General features: G+C 41.7%; 1 pseudogene; it reads right to left on the bottom strand.

Moving 5' to 3' along the window:
* Positions 1-9,061: 9,061 nt before the first annotated feature.
* Positions 9,062-10,103, bottom strand: LOC129037214 (mitochondrial import receptor subunit TOM40 homolog; annotated as a pseudogene).
* Between the last annotated feature and the right edge of the window lie 12,832 nt (positions 10,104-22,935).

Genomic DNA, 22,935 nt, shown 5'->3' with positions numbered 1-22,935 from the left:
GTCATCTTTCATCCCTCTTCCATATTTATCAAGGCTTTTTGCTCCTGCTTCAGTCTTCCTTCTGGAAATAAACAAAGACCAACCAAATGAGAAAAATAAAGTCTATTTATTCCGAACTTACTATAGCAAGGGAGTCAGCCACTGTCAGTGTCCTTTGGCAGAGACTCAAGGACAGATAGAGAAGTGGGAAAAACCTTATAGTGGACAAAAGGGAAGGCTTCAGGTGTGCCCTGATGGGAAGCTTTTGGCTTGGGAAGCTGTAGGAGGCTAACGAGAAGCAGTCATCCCATGTCATTGATTAAGGGTGCATATTTGGCTTTCTCTGGTCGGTCCTAAATTACAAATGGGGACAAAAATTTGGGAGGCTTTCAGTTATTAATCAAGTCCTGATCATTTGGGGCTGACTGCTACAGAAGGTGTTTAGCTTCCTGGATTTTTACTAAAATATAGCAATCTAGGCTGGGCACGGTGGCTCACACCTGTAATCCCAGCACTTTGGGAGGCCAAAGCAGGTGGATCACTTGGGTCCAGGAGTTCAAGGCCAGCCTGGGTAACATGGTGAAACCACATCTCTACAAAAAAATAAAAATAAAAATGAATTAACTGGGTATGGTTGCGTGTGTCTGTGGTCCCAGCTACTCAGAAGGCTGAGGTGGGAGGATCACTTGAGCCAGGGAAGTGGAGGTTGCAGTAAACTGTGATTGTACCACTGCATCCCAGCCTGGGCAACAGAGTGAGACTCTGTCTCAAAAAATAAAGACAGGAACCTGGCTTCTTGCAATACTGACTTACAGCAGGCTGGCTTCCTGGGTTGTCTATTGTAGATAAGTGGGTAGGCTTCCTGGGAAAGTTGCTGTAGGTTGTGGGTCAAAGTTCTATGGTCTGGCCATTGTCTATTTGTATATTCATTCTCACTTCCCATTGCCAGTTCTACTCTTTTTTTGAGAAATTCAGTGTCTAATGACCCATCTAACTCCCCAGCCCTGTGCTCTCAAACTTGAGTTTACACAAGTTACATGGAAGAACTTTTTTAAAATGCAAGCTGTTTGGCCCCAATTCCAGTGATTCAGGAAGATTTAGTAGGTCTGGTGTAGGTCCCAGAATTTTCAGGTGATGCAGATACAGATGGTCCAAGGGTCACAGAGCCGTCTTCTACTCTCTCAATTGCTTGGCCTGGTCAGCAAAATGGACCCAGGGTCTCTCAGAGGTCTTGAAGAGTTCTAGGCCATTTCTATTTTTAGAGGATTCCAGCATATTTAAAAATGAAGAATTGTCAACGTTATCAAAATTTAAATGTTTACATAAGTAGGTAGACACACACACACACACACACCTAACTGCATTTGAAGTAAACAGCCAAAGTCTAAACCTGAAGCCTTCCTAAGATGGTCAGCCTTGGTACAATGTGTAGGTGCAACGGTCCTGAAGGGAATATGCAGACCAACCTAAAGCCTTAGGGCTTCTTTCTTGCAGAAATAAGCCAGAAAAATAAAAGTAAATTTTTTAAAAGACACATTAACCAATAGACTATGAGTGCCCAGAAATAAACATATGGTGGACTGATTTTTTACAAAGATGCCAAGAACACACAATGGGGGAAGGATGGTCCCTTCAATAAATGAGAAAACTGGATATTCACATACAAAAGGATAAAAATGTACCTTTATCTCACCCCTCATACAAGAACCAACTCAAAATGAAATAAGACATAAACATAAGACCTAAAACTATAAAATTACTGGAAGAAAACATATAGAAAAAGCTCCATGACATGGTCTGGGCAGTGATTTTTTGGATACGACCCCAAAAGCACAGGCAACAAAAGCAAAAATAGACAAATGGGATTGTGTTGAACTAAAAAGCTTCCGTACAACAAAGGAAACAATTAATAGAGTGAAGAGACAAGCCCCAGACTGGGAGAAAATATTTGCAAATCATTCATAGGGGGCTAATATCCAAAATACACAAGGGAAATCAAACTATTCAATAACAAGAAAACAAATAATCTTATTTAAAAATGGGCAAATGACTTGAATAGGCATCAAAAGATGTACAGATGGCCAATACATGCATATTTTAAATGCTCAACATCTGTAACAATAAAAGAAGTGCAAATTAAAGCCACAATGAGCTATATCACCTTATACATGTTAGGCTATCATCAAAAAGATGTAAGATAACAAGTGTTGGTGAGGTTTTTGAGAACAGGCAATCTTTATACACTGTTGGTGGTATTATAAATTAGTACAGCTATTTTGGAAGACGGTATGGAGGGTCTTCAAAAACCTAAAAATAGAATTACCATATGATCCAGCAATCCCACTACTAGGTATATACCCAAAGGAACTAAAATTAGTATGTGGAATAGATATGTGCACTTCTACATTTATTGCAACATTATTCACACTAGCCAAGATGTGGAAGCAACCTAAGCATTCATCAATGAATGAATAGTTTTTTTTTTTTTTTTGAGACAGAGTCTCGCTCTGTCGCCCAGGCTGGAGTGCAGTGGCGTGATCTCGGCTCACTGCAAGCTCCGCCTCCCGGGTTCACGCCATTCTCCTGCCTTAACCTCCCAAGTAGCTGGGACTACAGGCGCCTGCCACCACGCCCGGCTAGGTTTTTTTTGTATTTTTAGTGAGACTGGGTTTCACCGTGTTAGCCAGGATGGTCTCGATATCCTGACCTTGTGATCTGCCCGCCTCGGTCTCCCAAAGTGCTGGGATTACAGGCGTGAGCCACCGCACCTGGCCTGAATGAATAGATTTTTAAAAGGTGGTATACATACATACAGTGGAATATGGTACTATTCAGCCTTTAAAAAAAGAAATGAACAAAAAAAAAAGCAAGAAATTCTGTCATTTGTGACAACATGGATAAACATAGAGGACATTATGTTAAGTGAAATAAGCCCAGGCACAGATACTGTATGATCTCACAGCATGTGGAATCTAAAACATTCAAACTTATAGAAATAGAGTGGAATGGTGATTACCAGAGGCTGCTGATTGAGTTCCTTGAAGCAAAGGTTTAGAAACTCTGGTGATGTTTTTCATACTCAGAGTGACCTATCAATAAGGCCATGCATGAGCATGACCTGAGTATTTTGCCAGACTTCCTTAGTGGTCCAGACCAGTGGCTGGTCCAGGGAGAGATCCAGCCTATGCAGGGACTGCTGTAGTGATGAGACTTTTGAAGTACATATCAAATCATTGGGCTTTAACTCTCAATACTTCATCAGATCCTTGGCGGGAGAGGGGTGGGAAGACCAGCTACAAAGCAACCTAGAGTTCCAATAAGGATCTGAGCAGTTAGGATTTAATTCTCAGTGATGCCACATCAGGAGGGAGAGGGTTGTGGCTAGATAGTTTTAAAAAAATTGAAGAACTGGAAATTTGGTAAGAGTTGGCAATGAATGAAAGATGACAGGATTCAGTTCAATTTACAGGTAAGTAACATGTTAACATATTTTGGAGATTTTTTTCATATTCATTAGTTACCTACAATTAACAAAGAGATGTTATATAGCTCAAAGACTATGAATATGATCAGAATCTGATAATCCACAATAGTGTGCTATAATTTTCTATGAAAAACAAAAATTTTCTCAACAGTTACCCTTTTATGATCAAAGATAATCCCAAAGAAAAATTTTTCTTGGTTATAAAATAGGGCCGATATCATTAGATTTGGCCTGATCGTTTACATAAATACAGCAAGAAAGGTAATTTATACCATAATAGACCTTTTTTAGTTTGCTTTACTGAAGTTTTTCATAAGGAATCTGAGATTAGACTTCTAAAAGCATGTCAAGGCTAGGAAGCCATGCCAAGAACTCACTACCAGACTTTACCTGCAGTACCTTTAGATTTGGATGAACTCCTATTTTCTCAAGGTTTCCAAAATATTGTGAAGTTCCTGGGCCTGCCAGGATGTGACCTTCCTTACTCACCTATAAGGCTGGGAACTCTGTAAGCCAAGTACCAGTCTGGGTTTTCCCAAGAGAGCTTTGTAGGCATTAGCTACATAAAATCAACCTTAGCTACTAACAGTTGATTCTATGTTTCTATGACCATCATTCTCAAATATGACACTTCAGTCAAAGCTTTGGTTTATATAACCAATGTCTCTAATTATGTCCTGTTAACAAAGGGGTCAGACTCATTGAATCTATGCAGAAAAATTATATTGTCATGAAAATAAAAATATAAGAATTTGCAAATTCTGGAATAATCAAGCCAAGGAAAAAATATAATTGTTTCAGTTCTGTTTACAAAAGTATAATCTACTAAATTTTTATGTGTTACAAACAATATAGAAGAAGAGAGAAGGAGGTTCCTTATAATCAAAACATAGAACAGCATCCACAAGATTCCAAACAAAATCCATCATCACTTTTTATGAGCCCTATGTAATTCATTCATAGAACTATAATCCATTCAGTCACATATAATCAATTCTAATTCTGTTCAATCTTGTGTTAGCAATATAATTAACCCATTGGTTTCTCCAATAGAGTTCTAGAAATCTTGACTCAGTACAGTGGTATGGTCTCAAAAATAATTAAGAAATGCCATCAGCCTGGGCCCGCTGGCTCATGCCTATAATTCCAACACTTTGGGAGGTCAAGGAGGGAGGATTGCTTGAGCCCAAGAGTTCAAGACCAGCCTGGGCAACACAGTGAGACCCAGTCTCTACAAAAAATTAGATAACTAGCCAAGCATGGTAGCACACACCTGTGGTCCTCACTACTTGGAAGGCTGAAGTGGGAGGATTGCTTAAGCCCAGGATGTCAAGGCTGCAGTGTGAGACGTGATTGCACCACTGCACTCCAGCCTGGACAGCATAGTGAGACTCTGTCTAAAGAACAAACAAGAAATGCCATCAGAATCTTGTGCCCTAGAAACCTATGACCCAGAGTACCTGAAATAGTCCTTTCCATGGATCTCTGAGACAGTCCTTTTTTCCTAAAGATGACTGGGTACTTCTATATGTTTCCTCTCATTTCTCATATTTAACAAGACATTTTTCTATGCTTCAAATAAAAGTGAGATTGTTGACAAGTGATATGGTTTGTCTGTGTCCCCACTCAAATCTCATCTTGAATTGTAACTCTCACAGTTCCCACATGTCTTGCGAGAAACCTGGTGGGAGGTAACTGAATCATGGGGGGCAGGTCTTTCCCATGCTGTTCTTGTGATAGTGAATAAGTTCTCACGAGAACTGATGGTTTTAAAAATGGGAGTTTCCCTGCGCAAGCTCACTCTCTCTCTACCTACCACCATCCATGTAAGATGTGACTTGCTCCTCCTTGCCTTTGGCTGATTGTGAGGCCTCCCCAGCCATATGGAACTGTAAGTCCATTGAACCTCTTTTCTTCCCTGTCTCAGGGGTGTATGTCTTTATCAGCAGCGTGAAAATGGACAAATACAACAAGTAATTTCAATGTACTTTCCAAGTGAGAAAGGAGTAACCAAGATATAAACATGTAAAATACTGAAACATTCCCTTGATAAGAATTGAGTCCTTGGCTTTATGTGAGATGAGCTCATTATCACTAGGTGTATTACAAGTTTACTCTAATTTCTCTAATTTGATAGATTTGGAAATAAGAAAGCCTTTGTTCTTCCTTCAAAAAAAATTAATAGTAAAAAATTTTGAACTTCTAAGATTCAATTTTGTGCCATTAATTTTAAAAATGTATCAAGCTGATGTTTTGTGATTAACCTTTTAAGATTCAAATTCAAGGCAATAAGTGAATTTTAAAAATAACACAAGTGAAGGAGTAATAATCTTCAGGAAGCTGAGAGTTGTAGTCTGTAATTCAGGGATCTTGATTCAGTATTCATGTCAAATCTAACCACAAAGACAGACTTGTACGAAACCTAAACTGAGTTTAAGCGAGGGTGAAGGCCGGGTGCAGTGCCTCATACCTGTAATCTCAACATTTTGGCAGGCTGAGGCAGGAAAATAACTTGAGCTCAGGATTTCAAGACCAGCCTGGGCAACAAAGTGAGATCCCCATCTCTACAAAAAATTAAGAAAATTAGCCAGGCATAGTGGCTCATGCCTGTGGTCCCAGCTATTCTGGAGGCTGAGGTGGGAGGATTACTTAAGCCTAGGAAATCAAGGCTGCAGTGAGCCGTGATCACACCACTGTACTCCAGCCTGGGTGACAGAGCAAGATCCTGTCTCAGAAAAATAAATATAAATAAATAAAATAATTAATTAATTTAAAAAAATGAACTGGAAGAAGGTGAGTAATAAAATCTTGCAACTTTGTTCAGTTAAAACAAAGGAAGAAAATTTCCTGGCATCATGCCACAAAAATTTGATTCAGCATTTTTAAAATTTACCTCTACATCTCCTTTTATTTCTATCAACTATAAAGTGGGCTTTTTAAAAAAAGAATATTATATTTTCTAAAGTATTTTTCTAAAATAATTTGGTTCTCAAAAAATGCTTTAGCCTATTTATGCCATATGTGCTTTTTCCCCCAACATCAGAATAGAGGCTGGCTGTATAGAGAGGTTCCCGGTACTAAGAAGAAAGAAAAAAATGAAAGGATTGTCTCAGCTATCAATGGGTTGAAAGAAGACTTTTGTTTTAATAAAGTTGAAATTACATCTTATAATGAGTTTTTTTTCTTTTTTACTGGTCAGTCACAGGAAAGGTATCATGCTCTGTTTAGTATACTACATTTTCAAAACAATATTAATAAAACATTTTTTTTTTGAGACAGAGTCTCATTGTCACCCAGGCTGGAGTGCAATGGCACAATCTCAGCTCACTGCAAACTCCGCCTTCTGGGTTCAAGCAATTCTCATGCCTCAGCCTCCCGAGTAGCTGGGATTACAGGCATGCACCACCACGCCCAGCTAATTTTTTGTGTTTTTAGTAGAGATGGGGTTTCACCATGTTGGCCAGGCTGGTCTCGAACTCCTGACCTCAGGTGATGTGCACACCTCAACCTCCTAAAGTGCTGAGATTACAGGTGTGAACCACCATGCCCAGCCAAGAAAACTTTACAGAAGCATTCACCAAAGTGAATACTGGTGAACATAATGCTGCAAACCTTCCCCCCAAAAAGAAGATTCCCAGGGTCAAATAGGATTAGCATATCCTGAATTCTCAATATTCTTGCTACAGTTTCACACTGCACTTAACATATTAAAGGCTCTGGGAAGTCCTAAAAATATGGAAACTTTTTTCATTTTGCTTAGCACACTATTTTCCAATTTTTTTTTTCTTTTTCTTTGTCATAGCAACAATTGTCATTCTGTTCCATCTGATTTTGAAGAACATCACTTTAGGAAACACTAATCCAGAAAAGGACCAGAATGCTGACAATGTCTGTGTTTTATTGGTCACACAGGCCAACCCTCATAAAACATGGGAGGAGACTAGTAAAGGGGGTGAATACCAAGGGGTGGGGATTGCAGGGAGTCCTCTTGGAGGCCGGCTACTACATACTACATCACATTTTGAATAATTCCGGCAAAAAAATTACTATCAGCTCATACTAAAACTCCTCCTGCTTTATACTTTTGCCTAGATTCCATTCCAAAACTTGAATTGTTATATTTGGCAAGTAATACAAAATATCACGTTACATAATAGGTTTGATAGTTTTCAGTATGGATGATAGAGCCAAGCAGGTAGAAAAATTCAGCATAGGGCCACGCAAAGTGGCTCACACTTGTAATCCTAGCACTTTGGGAGGCCAAGGCGGGTGGATCACTTGAGATCAGGAGTTCAAGAGCAGCCTGGCCAACATGGTGAAACCCCGTCTTTACTAAAAAGACAAAAATTAGCTGGGTCTCATGGCATGTGTCTGAAATCCCAGCTACTTGGGAGGCTGAGGCAGGAGAATCGCTTGAACCCAGGAGGCAGAGGTTGCAGTGAACCAAGATCGCGCCATTGCACTCCAGCCTGGGGGACAAGAGAGAAACTCCATCACAAAAAAAAAAAAAAAGAAAAAGAAAAATTCAGCATATTCTTTGTATTTTGCGGCTTTGTTAGGCAAGACTATATATCCATACCAAAGACTCTTTGTGGTAGCATGATCAAACACTGAAATAGACGGCCTGAACATCCTGATATTTTTTTGGAGTGACTGATCAAAGGGAAGAGAATAGCTTTCACTGAGCCCAACTTGGTGGGAACTGTTGGCCTCTGGCCTTCTCATTACTGTACTCTAGCCACACTGTCTCCTTTTATAAACTGAGTCCCAACATCATGCATGATCAGTCCTGCCCCATGCTGGGAGTGGAAGAGGAGCTCCGAAGACAGTGTGCCCAGGGTCAAGCTCTATGCTTGGTGCTGGTGTCCAGTTTCTTGTTTCCTGTTGGCCTGGGCCTTCAGCTCTGTCTTTCAACTGTCCTGGAATTCTGGTGCCAGGGTCTGACCTCACTGATGTGGACTTGCTGCCTTGACCCACAAAACCTCCATTCCATGCTGACTCTCAACCCTGCTCCACACTCTCTGAGCTAACTGGCCTCCTTGGACCTGACCTCTGTCCCGCCTCATTTTTTTTTTTTCGTTTTCTTTTTCCATGTATATATACATATTATTTTTCTGTAAAATCTCCCAGTTCTTCCATAACTTATAAACGTGATTTATACCGCGGGGTAGATGGGAAAGTGGACAGGGGCAGGGCAGACTGACTGGGGATGGGGAAGCTCCTCTCGCTGCCCTCTTGGAGCAGGCCCAGGCCCTTTGGAGGATGGGGACTCCAGGACATTCCTCCCTGAGGTTGTCTGGCTGCCTCTACCCCTGGTGCTCAGAATCCTGTGTGCCACTCAATTCCGGAATCCCTTCCGGGACCGACCCTAGGCCCACTGGACACGCTGCCCTTGGTACTCAGAATCCCGAAGATCCAGTCGGTTCCAGAATCCCCTTCTCAGCTGCTGGGGTGGTGGGGTCCCTCCTTTCTGCTGTCCGCCTGACCCCAGAGGAGGAAGGGAAGGAAGAGAGAGGGGGGCCCAGGTCTCCCCTCCGTGGCAGGAGGTGGGTGGAGGTAGAATCTGAAGTAGGAAGGGCGTGGAAGGGTCAGGAGGGCTCAGCCAATGGTGAGGCCAAAGCCACACTGTAACTTGTTCTTGTGGTGATTCAGGAAGGCCCCAAGGGCCGGTGTCAGAGGCAGGGGTGGGAGCTTCTTCTCCAGCGTGGCACCCACGATCCAGTTGCTGTCCACAGAGCCTTTGAAGAGGAGGTTGGCCTTGGGCAGGTCCAGCTGGTACCCAAAGGAGACATTGGTGTCCTGCATCCTTGTACTGGCCTCAAACCCCACATCCACCTGCAGCTGGTCACTGGGTTTGTGGTGTTATGTCCAACCCAACGTTACCGTTACCAACCAGTTGTTCAATGTGTATTTCCCAGCTAGAGACATGACAGTGCCCTCCTCCCCAGGCCATCGGTGGTAGACCAGCTCACTGCCCAGGGCCAGGCAAGGCGTGATGCTCTGGAGGTAGTGGGCTACGAGGATTCCTGAACCCATCAAGACGTCTGGGTTCCCCAAGGTGACATCCACTGTGAAGTCAGAGCCCTGGTACTCCCCATCCACCTGCCACTTCACAAACTTTGACTGCTGGGTCTGGATGGCCATCTTGGACCTGAGGCCGGGGCCCAGCTGGTGAATGACCTGAGCATTGAAGCTGCCACTGTTGTCCATGTCACCCACCAGTACAGGAAATGCCTCTGTGGGACTCAGCTGCTTTGTCCCCATATATGTGACACCAAAATGGTGGTTGGACTCCCTGATTGTGCTGAGGGTTACTGTGTGTGGTTCACCTGGAAATGCTTACTCAATGCTTTGTTCACTGTGAACTTGACACCTTCCATCTACCGCTCCTTGCACTTCCGGTGGCACTCCTCGAATGTGCAGGGGTTGGGCAGGCAGCGGCAGGCCCCATCCTCGGCACCCCCTGCGGCACTGGCGGTTGCAGCTCCGGGGGTCCGCTCCTGGCGCCCAGGCCGCCTCCCAGCAGCGGCAGCGTGAAGCCTGGATGCTAGGGCGGAGGTGGCGGCAGTCCCACGAGGGCCGGCACAGGTGGTGGCGGCGGCCCTGCAGGCAGCGAGCTGACTGCCAACAGGTTTCCCATGGTCACCTGCGAGGTGAGAGGTCAGAGGGCGGAGGTCAGGGCCTGCGCGCCCCAGACTCAGCCCCAGCAAACTCCCCCTCGGCTCAGAGCCCGGGTTCTCACTGGCGGCGGCACCTGCTCCCGGCCTGTCTTGCCTCATTTAGGCACCTGCTGTGGTTACTTCCTTCTGGGCTGGCTGACGTGGCCCTAGATTGGCACAATCCGGCCTGACACAGTCTTGTCTTAATGTGACATGTCCATTGCTTTCCTTAGCCTCCTTTCTGGTGGGAAATTGAATACCATCACATACATTTCCTTATATAAAAGATTGAAACATCGTTATTGTCTATGTCTCCTGTCTGCATTTTTTAAAATATTTTCTATTTTTTTCTTATTTTTTATCAGAAATCAAATCTTAGGCAAAATAAATATTTTACATCCTTTTATTTTATTCATTCATCTATTTACTTAATGATTCAAGCTTATATACCTTCCACATACCTGGGATATCTCCCCAACTTGAAAGTTTCCATCCCTATTCACACCTGTCACTCCTCTCCATTGACAGTGGAGTCTGTTGCCTCTCTCTATGAATCAGGGCTGGCCTATGGTTGCTCTGACCTACAGAATGTGGGAAATGTGGCACCCTGCTGATTGCAGGCCTAGGCTTAAGAAACCCGGCAGCTTCCAGTTTGCTCTCCATGGCCATGAGCTATTGTATAAAAAAATGCAGTATATGGTTGGAGAAAAGAAGGCAACTAAGGCAGCAGACATGTGAGTCAGACATATCTAGCCCCAGTCAAGGCGTTCCAGCCACCAACACCATGTGGAATAGAGACCAGCATGCCCTACCCAGTCCTGCCCACGTGGCAGCATCCCACTAACAAGGATCTGGGTTTTGTTGTCTTCAACTACCAAGTTTTGGGGTAGTTTGCAGTGTAGCAATAAATAGCATACATTTAAAACATGAAACTTTGAAAGAAACAAATACAAAACTTGTAAATTAGCACCAAAAATATATCCGGGGAATAAAAGCCAACTTCTGGATCTACTGTCTACTCTCAGGACTGAATCATGTTTAATTGGATCCAAAGAAAGTTATTGGTTTTAAAAAAGCAGAGGACGCAGCATCTAGCTTACAGGAAATTAATAAGAAAGTGATTAGTGAAAATTGGAAACAGGTAGGTAGAGAGTAATCATTCCAGAAATAAGAGTAACCCAATGGTTTTCAATCCTACCAATAAACCAGAATCATCTGGGCACCTTTTGAAAGTGCAGATTTCTGGGTCCCATGCTTTAAGATCCTGACTTAAATAATCTGGGGTGGATCAAGAATAGCATTCTGAAATACTGCTGGGGTTTAGAGGGGGACTGTGAAGAATAAAAATAAGCCTGCAGCTGAAAGGCCAATGGTTAGTAATAATGTATTATGTATTTCAAATAGCAAAAAGAGGATTTTAAGGACTCATCACAAAGAAATGATAAATACTTGAAGTGATGGATGTGCTAATTACCTTGATTTGATCATTCTGGCACTGGTTTCCAGTTTCTTGTTTCCTGTTGGCCTGGGGCCCCAGCTTTTTGTCTTTCAACTGTCCTGGATTTCTGGTGCCAGGATCTGACCTCACTGATGTGGACTTGCTGCCTTGACCCACAGAACCTCCATCCCACACGGACTCCCTGCTCTGCACTCTCAGAACTGGCCTTCCTGGACCTGACCTCTGTCTTGCCTTACTAGGTACCTACTGTGGATACTTCCTTCCAGGAAGTATATATTTATGACATACATCAGATTGTACACCATAAATACATACAATTATTATTCGTGAATTAAAAATCAAACTTTTTTAAAATAAAAAATGGGTTTTTTAATTTTTTTTTTTTTTTTTTTTTTTTTAGAGACAGAATATCTATTGCCCAGGCTGAAATGCAGTGGTGCAACCATAGCTCACTGTCACCTCAAACTCTAGGGCTCAAGTGATCCTCCTGCTTCAGCCTCCAGAATAGCTGGGACTACAAGTGTGCACTTGCACAGCTAATATTTTATTTTTATAGAGAGGGTGTCTCCCTATGTTGACCTCCCAAAGTGCTGGCATTAGTGCTGTGAGCCACCATGACTGGCCCCTAAAAATGTGTTTCAAACTTGCAAATATATGGCTTTTTGTTTGTTTGATTTTCTGTCTAAATTGCATTGTTATCTGAGAATACAATCTGTAATTGGGCTAGGGCTAGAAATTTGGGCTAGGGCTTTATCTGTCATTTTTGTTGCATAACAAAGAATGAATATTTTATAATATACGAAGCTTATATAAAGTAATGAGACAAATATGCTTTTCTTAACGTGAGAAAGGACAGGAACTAGTAGTTATGCCTCAAACTAGCCTATAAACATTAAAAAATCCAAATTAAAAACAATACACTGTTTTATCAACAAAATTTGCTAATGTTTATAAAATTCTAACACAGGACCATCGTGTTAGAATGGCCAAAATACCAAAGAATAAGAATTCACAAATAGTGATGATAGAATTATCAATTAGTACCATATTTCAGAAAAGCAGCTGGGCCCTGTATATCAAAGAATGTCCAAAATGTGTATGCCCTTTGACTCAGTAGTTTCACTTTTAAACACTTATTCTCTCAAAATAATAGATACCAACAAGAGATACATATATAATACCTTTATTGGGATAGAAATGGAATACTAAAGTCATAAAAAGGAGGAGGAGGTATATACTCTACCCCAAAAGGCTAATATAGTAAATGTGAGTGATGTCAATGCTATCCGTGCCAACCTAGAAAAGAGTAATACAATGTGTTGTATAACCCTTGGAATGGAAAATAAGGAAATCAATTTTTTAGAATGAGTTTAAAATAAACTCATCATGTGGTGCCTTGTATAGGACATGTTGTAGGTCATTTTAATCAATAACCTTAATGGTTTTACAGCAAATCTGATCCTCTCACTGTCTAAAAAATAAACTAAATGAGTAGGAGAGGACTAAGTTAATGTCACATAAATATATAGCTTTATTATAATTAATGTAATATACAGATCTTACAATTCAACAAAAAGTAAATGAATAACATATCCCTAAGACAATCTGGACTAAATGTCATTTTCCTCTGCTTAGCTGTTGAAAGTAATGAAATAATCGATAATTCAAGGTTATTTTCCAACTAGAAAATTTTCAGAGCAGTTATCATCCATTTTGCCGCTCAGCTGTAGAAAAAGTCCAGCAATGTTCCTGTGAAACAGTGGATTCTGAACGGGATAATTTCCTGATGCACCTGCCAGAATGAATTAGCTACCTATTGCACAGCCAGGCACCTGCACACCATGATCTGTTGCATGGAGCTATTTAAATTCTGGTGAATGTGAAGGAAGCCAAATTATTTCCCCCAAAATATTGAGGATTGTTAAGTTAAACACACTGAATGAACTTAGGGAAATGCTCTGCCCCAGCCTCTGTTTGCCCAATGGCAGGACATCAACCCTTCCTTACTGGAGACAGCTCTGGCTTGTCAGCCCAGAGCAGGTACCAGCAGGCACCAGAGGAATCTGGGAACGGATTTTACTATCTTCCCACATTTCCCCACCATTTATTTATTTATTTATTTGAGACAGAGTCTCACTCTGTCACCCAGGCTGGAGTGTGGTGGCACGATCTCGGCTCACTGCAACCTCTGCCTCCCAGGTTCAAGCGATTCTCCTGCCTCAGCCTCCCGAGTAGCTGGGACTACAGGCATGCACCACCACACCCAGCTAATTTTTTGTATTTTTAGTAGAGATGGGGTTTCACTATGATGGCCAGGCTGATCTCAAACTCCTGACCTCAGGTGATCCACCCAGCTCGGCCTCCCAAAGTGCTGGGATTACAGACGTGAGCCACTGCTGCCCAGTCCCCACCCTTTAAAGTACTAGAACTGAGCCAAGCACAGTGGCTCACGCCTGTAATCCCAGCACTTTAGGAGCCTGAGGCCGGGAGATCCCTTGAGGCCATGAGTTGGAGAACCACCTGGGCAACATAGAAAGACCCTGTCTCTACAAAAATTTAAAAATTAACCAGATGTGGTGGTGCACACCTGTAGTCCTAATTACTCAGGAGGCTGAGGTGGGAGGATTGCTTGGGCCTGGGTGATGGAAACTTCAGTGAGCCATGATTGCCACTGCACTCTAGCCTGGGAAATATAATGAGGCCCTCTCTCTCACAAAAAAAAAAAAGAAGGAAAAGAAAAAGAAAAAAGAAAAAAAAAGGCTAGGCCGGGTGCGCTGGCTCATGCCTATAATCCCAGCACTTTGAGAGGCCAAGGTGGGCAGATCATGAGGTCAAGAGATCGAGACCATCCTGGCCAACATGGTGAAACCCCATCTCTACTAAAATTACAAAAATTCAGCTGGGCAAGGTGGCATGCACCTGTAGTCCCAGCTACTCAGGAGGCTGAGGCAGAAGAGTCACTTGAACATGAGAGGCAGAAGTTGCAGTGAGCCGAGATCGCACCACTGCACTCCAGCCTGACAACAGAACAAGACTCTGTCTTGAAAAAAAAAGAAAAAAAGGCTAGAATTGCTCTCTCCTTTGTTTTGTCACTATGAGGGATTTATGGCTCTTTGATAAAATGCCATTTAAGCAAAGCCTTGAAGCCACTGCCTTGAGAGAGAAGTGCTGTTGAACTGAGGCCTCTCCCACATGTTGAGTACAGCATGGGTTAACAAACTTGTGCTTGTTTTTCTCTTGTTAATCCTATTTTGTTTTCAGGAGAGTGTTTCAGCTAAAAACCTAAGAAAAGAAAGAAAAGAAATTATGTTTTCTCACCTACAAATGCCTAGGGAGGGCAGTAATTGACACTTGAGCCATTCTTTCTGACAGAAGTTAAATAGTAGGAACAATTGCTTATTAATACATACTAAACTTTATCATAGCCAGGTGCGGTGGCACACATCTATAATCCCAGCTATTTGGGAACCTGAGGTGAGAGAATCGCTGGAGCCCAGGAGTTTGAGTCTAGCCTGGGCAATATTTCGAGGCCCCCATCTCAAAAAATAAAAGAAATTAAATAAATAAAACCCTATCATAAGCATATAAAGACATACCTGTGACTTACTTTGGCAAAAAGGTTTGGATTCCAGTTATCAAAAAGTGGCCTCCCATTAAAGAAGCGTAAGTTAAAAAATAGGTTTGATAAAACATATTTTTCTGTTTTATAACCGTAGAGACTGATGTTTGATCTCACCACATTTTCTTGGCTCCCTTGAATTGTGAAAGGGCATCAAAAAAAGGGTACTGAAAGGCTTTAAGAGTTAGGGGTCTCTACTAAGCCCTGTAAAAGTTAAAGTAAGGATTGTCCAATGAGTGCCCAGGTTCAACCTGGTTAGCAGGGTGTCGTGTTATGATATATACCATCTATATGCACACATATGTATAAATACACACATACCTATGTATACACACACACATATATTTGCACATACACATACGTATACACATGTGTATATACATTGGTTTTTCGTCCCCAGCTCATAACTCCCACAATCCTTTGTACAGTCTTTTATTATCAAGTTGGGTGTGTTAGTTCTCAGGAAACAGAATCTCTCTGGCCTTCCCTTTCTCCTGGCTTTCTGACTGTGGGTCTCAAGACCATCCCCAGAGAGGGCCCCACCCTGTAACTGGGGGAAAGAATGCTGACTCAAGAAGCTTCCATAAAAACCCAAGAGAACTGGGTTGGTGAGCTTCCCAATAGCTGAACATAGGAAGGGTGGTGCACCCAGGGAGGACAGGGAAGCTCAGCACCCTTCCCCCATACCTCGCCCTACACATCTCTTCGCTTGGATTTTTTATAGTATCCTTTATAATAAACCAGTAAACCTCAGTGTTTCCCTGAGTTCTGTGTGCTGCTCCAGCAAATGAATTGAACTCAAAGAGGGGATCATGGGACCCCCAATTTGACACTGATTGATCAGAAGTTCCAGAGGTCCAGATTTGTGACTGGTGGGAAAGAGGGGGCAGTCTTGTGGGATGGAGCTCTCAAGCTGTGGGATCTGATGTCTCTAGGTAGATGTGTCCGAATTGAATTAGAAGACAACCAGCTGATGTCTGCTGCCTGGTGTGTGGGGAAAACTCCTACGCATTTGGTCACAGAAGTCTTCTGTGTTGATTGTTACGGTGGTATAAAGAGCAGAAGAAAAACATGATTTGGGAGAGTTTTTCCAAAACAGAGGGCAATGGCATTTTTCCTTTTTTCAGTGGGAGGGGCTACCCTCAAACTCAATTTCACACTGGTGACCCCCAACATTTTCAAGTTCTGGACCACTGTCACCTGTGCTCACATTGCTTAGTATTAAGGCACATTTGTCCCTTAGCCACGCAAGATACTCTTACAATTATTGCATAAAACAACAGAGCAACAGAGGTTATTGTCCCTCTGCTGGTAAACAGTCCAGTGTATCCAGGCACATCCCAGCCCAAGCCGGACTCTCTACAAATTCCAGAAACTGAGAGACTGTACGGACAGACTGAGAAACACCTGCTAACCTGCTCAAAAGTGGTGCATCCTTGGGTCTGGCCCAAGCCCATCGTGGGATAAGGCCTTACAAGCCTGGCCCACATCTGAATTTAGTCCATAAAACCAAAAGTGGATTAGATGTCAGGGGATGTTCTAACAGTCATTGTTCTTGCCCGATTAACTGGTCATTAAACACAGAACACAAAACACCCCTCTGCTCCATAGCTGTTGGCTGGGGATAGATAAATCTTCATAGTCTCTAATACATTCTCCTATAGATTGCTATTAATTCACTTCTTTTGTTATTCAATCTCCCCATCTCCCTTTTTGGGGAATGGGAGTTGATTATTTTGTAGCTCTTGTAGTTGCTGTTTATAAAACTTTGGTCAGTTGCATTGTCTTAAATACTTGCTTGATTTGGATCCATCTCTTTTATCCATTTATTTATACTGATTTTTAAATGGGCATAAAATTCAAAAGGTACAAAACAAAGTAATTTTAAAACCTTCTTTCTTATTCTATTCTCCCCAATAAGTACCCTGTTCTGATCTCCAGAGGTAGCCATCATTACAAGATTTCTAGTGTAATCTTCCTAAGATGTTTTATGTATATAAGTTGATTTTTTAAACAAACAAAAATAGCATAGCATAGACATATTTCTGCATCTTGATTCCTTTTATTCAACAATATATTTTGGCAATTATTTCTTATTAGTACAAACCTACTTCCTTCATTTTTAAAGTTGCATAACATTTCATACCATGATTGTATTATTATTTATTTCATCACTCCACATTGGTGGATATTTAGTTTGTTTCCTTTACAATTATAAATCAAGCTAACATTAACATCTTCATACACTTGTTTTTGCCTCCACTAGTGAAAGAGTATGCATGTATTTCATTTTAATAGCTAATTTTAATAGCTGTTGCCAGAATGTCTCCTGGAGAGGGCTGTAGTAATTTCCTGTCCCATTTCCTGTTTCTCTGAATAATTACCAACAAAGTGTATTATCAAACACTTTGATAATCATTTTAATCTGTGTGAATCTGATTGGTAAAACATATTTTATCTTTGTAGTTCTAATGAAAAATTAACTCCTTCTTTCCTATTTTTGTACCTTTTATATAATTTCTGTCCATGTTGTATTAGCTACTACCTCCAGAACAGTGTCGAATAATTACCGTAAGCGTGGATATTCTTGTCTTGTCCCTAACTTTAAAATGAAGAAGTTTGATATTTCCCATTAAGTAGCTCTTGGGTTGAGCTACAGATATTTTGCCAGTCTCAGCGACTGTTTCCAGGGAACACAGTCTAAGACACAAGCCTGTGAACCACTATTTGATAGGTATTTTCCATTTGTTTCTCCAGGCCTCCACTCTCTCTCCTGACTTTCTGCCTCAGGAGGCTCACTTGTGTGAATTACATGAACTGCTGTTCCTCCCTCCCTGGGATCCTTTGTGGTGGCACTCTTTTGACTAAACCCAACAGAAAGACAAAGGGCACAGAAGTTATGTGCCCGCTGGCTTTCTATTGGGGTTAGTATGTGCCATTTGGCTTTCTGTTGGGTTTAGTCAAAAGAGCGCCACCACAGAGGATTCAAGGGAGGGAGGAAAATAAGGCTGGGTAGTGTTGAAGTCAAAATTAAAATATGCAAACATATCTCTGAAATTCAACATTTATTTCAGGAAGAGAGAATTGCAATTCAGAGCATACAGGCAGACCAGGTGGTCTTCAGAATATGTGAACAACAAAGAGAAGGTCGGAAGTTTTATAAAAAAGAGAAATGTTACACATTGACCATTGAGAAAGTTCATTGGCACTAGTAAGGTTCTGGAGAGCTGGCAAACTCTGATTTGTGAGCAACACCAATATGCAAAATTAGTCCTAGAGTTGCACAAGTTATCTCAGCAACTATAGATAGAACTGGTTTCAGATTACAACAGGTAGTTTCAGCAGCTGGACTTGCAGAGAATTACATTCTTGGAGTAATATTGTGTATCTTGAGTGCTTTCCCCGCAAGCTTCCCTACCCTGTTTTAGTTTGGTACTACAAGAGTGACTTGATTCATATAATCATATAACCACAATATGTCCATTTTTCAATGCACATGGCAGGTCAATAGCCAGACACTGAGATGCAGCAGAGAAAGAGATTGAATCACAAGGCTGGTGAACAAGGAGAAAGGAGGAAATCTCAAATCCATCTCCCTATGGAGTTTGGGGCTAAGGTATTTTTGTTTTTTGTTTTTGAGACTGAGTCTTATTCTGTCACCCAGCCCCTAGTGCAGTGTCACGACCTTGGCTCACTGCAACCTGTCTCTTGGGTTCAAGCGATTCTCCTGCCTCAGCCTCCCAAGTAAGTGGAATTACAGGCATGTGCCACCACGCCAAACTAATTTTTTTGTATTTTTAGTAGAGACAGGGTTTCACCATGTTTGCCAGGCTTGTCTCGAACTCCTGATCCCAAATGATCCACCCACCTCAGCCTCCCAAAGTGCTGGGATTACAGGTGTGAGCCACTATGCCTGGCTTGGGGCTAGGGTTTTTTAAAGGTTTTAGAGTGGGACAAAGTATGGAGATCACCGATTGGTTGAAGAGTGCAGTATAGAGTCACAGGACAGAGAGGTGGAGAAACTGTATTCTCATGCCGATTTCATTTCTCTGGTTGGTGTCAGCTGTTTTGCTGTAATTCAGGATTTGAAAAACATCTTAAATAATCCTTACACAAAAGTCTTATGATTCTAACATCAGAAATCCTATCTGTAGGAACAATGGGAATGCAAATGGTCAGTATCTAATGCTATGTGACTTTTGGTTACAAGGAAATGGGCCAAAGTGCAGCCCAATTGATGTTTAATCATAACTATATTTCTGTACAGAAATCTTGTTAACCTGATGAAGATGGCTTTAGTCAACTGTCACAATAGTTGCTCCACTGGTCCAAGATGAATGGGTTATTTCATTGTTTGAAGGTCAATGCTGCTCTCCAACTGGCCTGTTCAATATGACTCTATCCTTCCATATACTGGTAGTATCTTTCTTCTTCTGTCCCCTCAAACCTAGAGATGGTGAAAATTCTGTTGCTACTATCACTTGTGGTTCTCTTGCACCAGCCATACCTTTTTAACTAGTCCTTCTTGTAAATAAATCCCTCTCAAATCATGCAGGGTCTAATTATGCCATCTCTTTCTTTTTGGGACCAAGACTAATTAACGTACACTCATTAGGTACAAGTGAAACCACCTTTGTAAAGTTATGACAGTAAGAGAAGTCTAGCATGGCCAGCTCCATCTTGCTTCCAGCTTCACAGGCTGGCTGACCTCACTCATTCCTGGGCACAGGCCAAGCTGAGCATGGGAAGAATTCAGTTTACAGTTTAACTTTGAAGCAAGGATAATTATAGTCCCTCCCTTAAACTAACCTCCCTCCTTGCTCAAGGACCAAAGCTGCCTTTGTAAAACAAATGAAAGGTCACAAGATTAGGATAATGGAAGGGGCCTGAATTCTGCTAAAATGTAAGCATAGTTCATATAATCCCTTACTGTTCAAGAGTCATGTGGTCAGAGGTCACAAGATTTGTGAATTCTCCAATTGCTCCTATAGATAATATCACTATTGTAGAACTTAAGATTGGTCTTTTGAGATGTTTTTCAGACTTTTGCGTTCTGTCAGCTGACTGACTCTACCTGGACCCAGGACTCATGACTCAACCAGAATTGTGGCCCCTACCTAGAGGCAGACTCAATGTACAAGAACTGTTTTCCATACCCTTATGATTTTATCTCCAACAAATCAGCAGCACCAATTCCCTAGACCCTTGATCACCAAATTATCCATAAAATCTCTAGTTCTCAGGGAGACTAATTTGAGTAATAATTCCAGTACTTCTGCTTGGCTAGCTCTGCATTAATTAAGCTCTTTCTCTACTTCAATACCACAGTCTCAGTGAATCGTTTTTTGTCTATGCAGAGAGCAGGAAGAACCCATTGGGTGATTGCATAGAAAGCAAGATGAATTCTCCCATTTCTTCCTGTCTATACTGAACAAGTTTTAGCCAGGACAAAGAAAGAGGATGTAAGGAAATACTAACAATAATATCTACTGATACTAGCCAGGCATTGTCAAATAAAAACTAAATCTGCACTTAGATAAGGAGAAATCTTATTTTAAAAGATTACTTCAAGAAGTAGAGCTGAGAGGAAAGAAGAGATTTTGCAATAGGAGAAGGGAGACTATTGCAACAGGGAGAAGTCTTCGACAAGATCTGCGAATTCAAGAGTTAGGCAAAATGGTAGGCCAGGCATGGTGGCTCATGCCTGTAATCCCAGCACTTTGGGAGGCCAAGATGGGAGGACTGATTGAGGAGTTCAAAACCAACCTGGGCAATATAGTGAGATCCTATCTATACAAAAAATTAATAATAATTAGCTGGGTATGATGGTGCGTGCTGTAGTCCCAGCTAACTGAGCTAACTGGGGGGCTGAATTGGGAAGGATTGCTTGAGCCTGGGAGGTCAAGGCTGCAGTAAGGTATGATTGCACCACTGAACTCCAGTCTGGGTAACAGAGTCAGACCCTCGGCTAGAAAGAATCTGGGGTGGGACAGAGGAATGAAAGAGTGAGGTGGCTAATCTGATAGTAGATCAGAGATTGCTTGACCCTGGAGCCAGCCTATTTTCAGGAGGGGCTGTTAAGAAGGAGTTGTATGCTAGCTCAGGCTGAGGATAGGTCAAATTCTGGGGTTTAGAGGAAGGAGATAATCTTAACAAGTTTGATTAACAAGCACTTTGTTCAGATTTAGATTCCATGGGCACAAGCAGTTCAGCTAGTCATTTACGAGGCAGAGAATAGGAATTTAGAGGAATTTAGAGGATATTTGTCTGGCCTTGTCAAAGGTGAAAGAAACCAAGTATTTCACCTGAAAATATTTATCCTGGGTATGATGAATATTTTAAATTAAAGGCCCCTAAAGATAAACAGAGATCTAGAAAAGTCTTTTCGCCTATGTACGTAAAGACCCCACAGATCTGCTAAGGAGAACAATTATTTTTCTTTTCTTTTCCTGTTACTTCATTATCTACTAGGGGAAAAATATCATGAAGATGCAGAGTAAAAAGAAAAAAAAAAAGAGAGAGAAAGAGAAAAAAAAAGCATGAATTAAGACCTTATGAATGTAACCACCCTGAATGAACCCTTTCACAAGATAGTATCTTCTTTTAGCCTCATTGAATTCCCAAAGAGAAACATTTACAAGTTAATCTCTGTTTCCTCATCCATTCACTCTTCCTGATAATCATTTATTCCTTCTCCCAGAATTACTCATATTCCTCAGTTCCCCCTCTCCTCTGAAATAAGGGTATGTAAGCTTCTGTACCCCACTGGGGAGTTGGGGTAATCACTCTGTGATTCTCTCCCCCTCATCTCTGTATACGTTAATAAATTTGTATGCCTTTTTTCTTAATCTGACTTTGGTCAGTTTTCCTTTGGCCCTACAAAGGTAAAAAAGAGACGCATCTGTGCGTCTTATCTAAGTCATATGGAAAAGTGTATTTCTTGGCAATAAAGAGATATTGGGAACACAGAGAGTGGGGGGATATCTTTAACCATGGTTATTTTCCAGGGTCACAGGGCCCAGGTAAAATTCAACATTGTCAGCACTTACCTTAGAGTTTTATTTATTTATTTTATTTATTTATTTATTTATTTATTTATTTATTTATTTATTTTTATTACCTTTTAGTTTAGAGATGGGAGCCTCACCATGTTACCCAGGCTGCTCTCAAACTCCTAGACTCAAGTGATCTGCCCACCTTGGCTTCCCAAAGTGCTGGGATTACAGGTGTGGCCACTACACCCAGACAATCTAAGAGTTTTCAATGGTAATCTTGATAGAGGCAGGAGGCAGTCAAATGCCTAGGCAGATGGGGGTGGGTCCCTGGTGAAACCTGACCTTCAAGCTGAAGACGGTTTAAAGTCTGAAAACCAAGCTATAGGTCAGAGATAAATCCATGGACTGGATTGAGAACCTCTCTTCCCATTTGGGGCACTTTCCTCTGATTGATCCCCACCCTTCACCTATTTTACATATACCTACCCTTCCCTAATTGTTTTTTTGCATGCTCTTGCCCATCTTTGAGTGGTGCCTTTTTTTTTTTAATCCTTTTTTGCATACTCACAACCCAATCAGCATGCACTCTCCCATTCTGAGCCACACTGGGAAACTACCTGCCTTCAGGTGGGGCACCACCCGCCTTGAGTCAGCTCTCCCCTGAGAGCTGTTCTGTGGCTCAGTAAAACTCTTCTCTGCCCTTCTCACCCTCTGGTTGTCTGCGTAACCTCATTCTTCTT

The sequence above is a fragment of the Pongo pygmaeus genome, chromosome 4 (genome assembly GCF_028885625.2).
Source record: "Pongo pygmaeus isolate AG05252 chromosome 4, NHGRI_mPonPyg2-v2.0_pri, whole genome shotgun sequence".
In the NCBI taxonomy this organism is placed as follows: domain Eukaryota; kingdom Metazoa; phylum Chordata; class Mammalia; order Primates; family Hominidae; genus Pongo; species Pongo pygmaeus.
The sequence above is the reverse complement of the archived record's forward strand: the minus strand, read 5'-3'. Positions and strand labels throughout refer to the sequence as shown.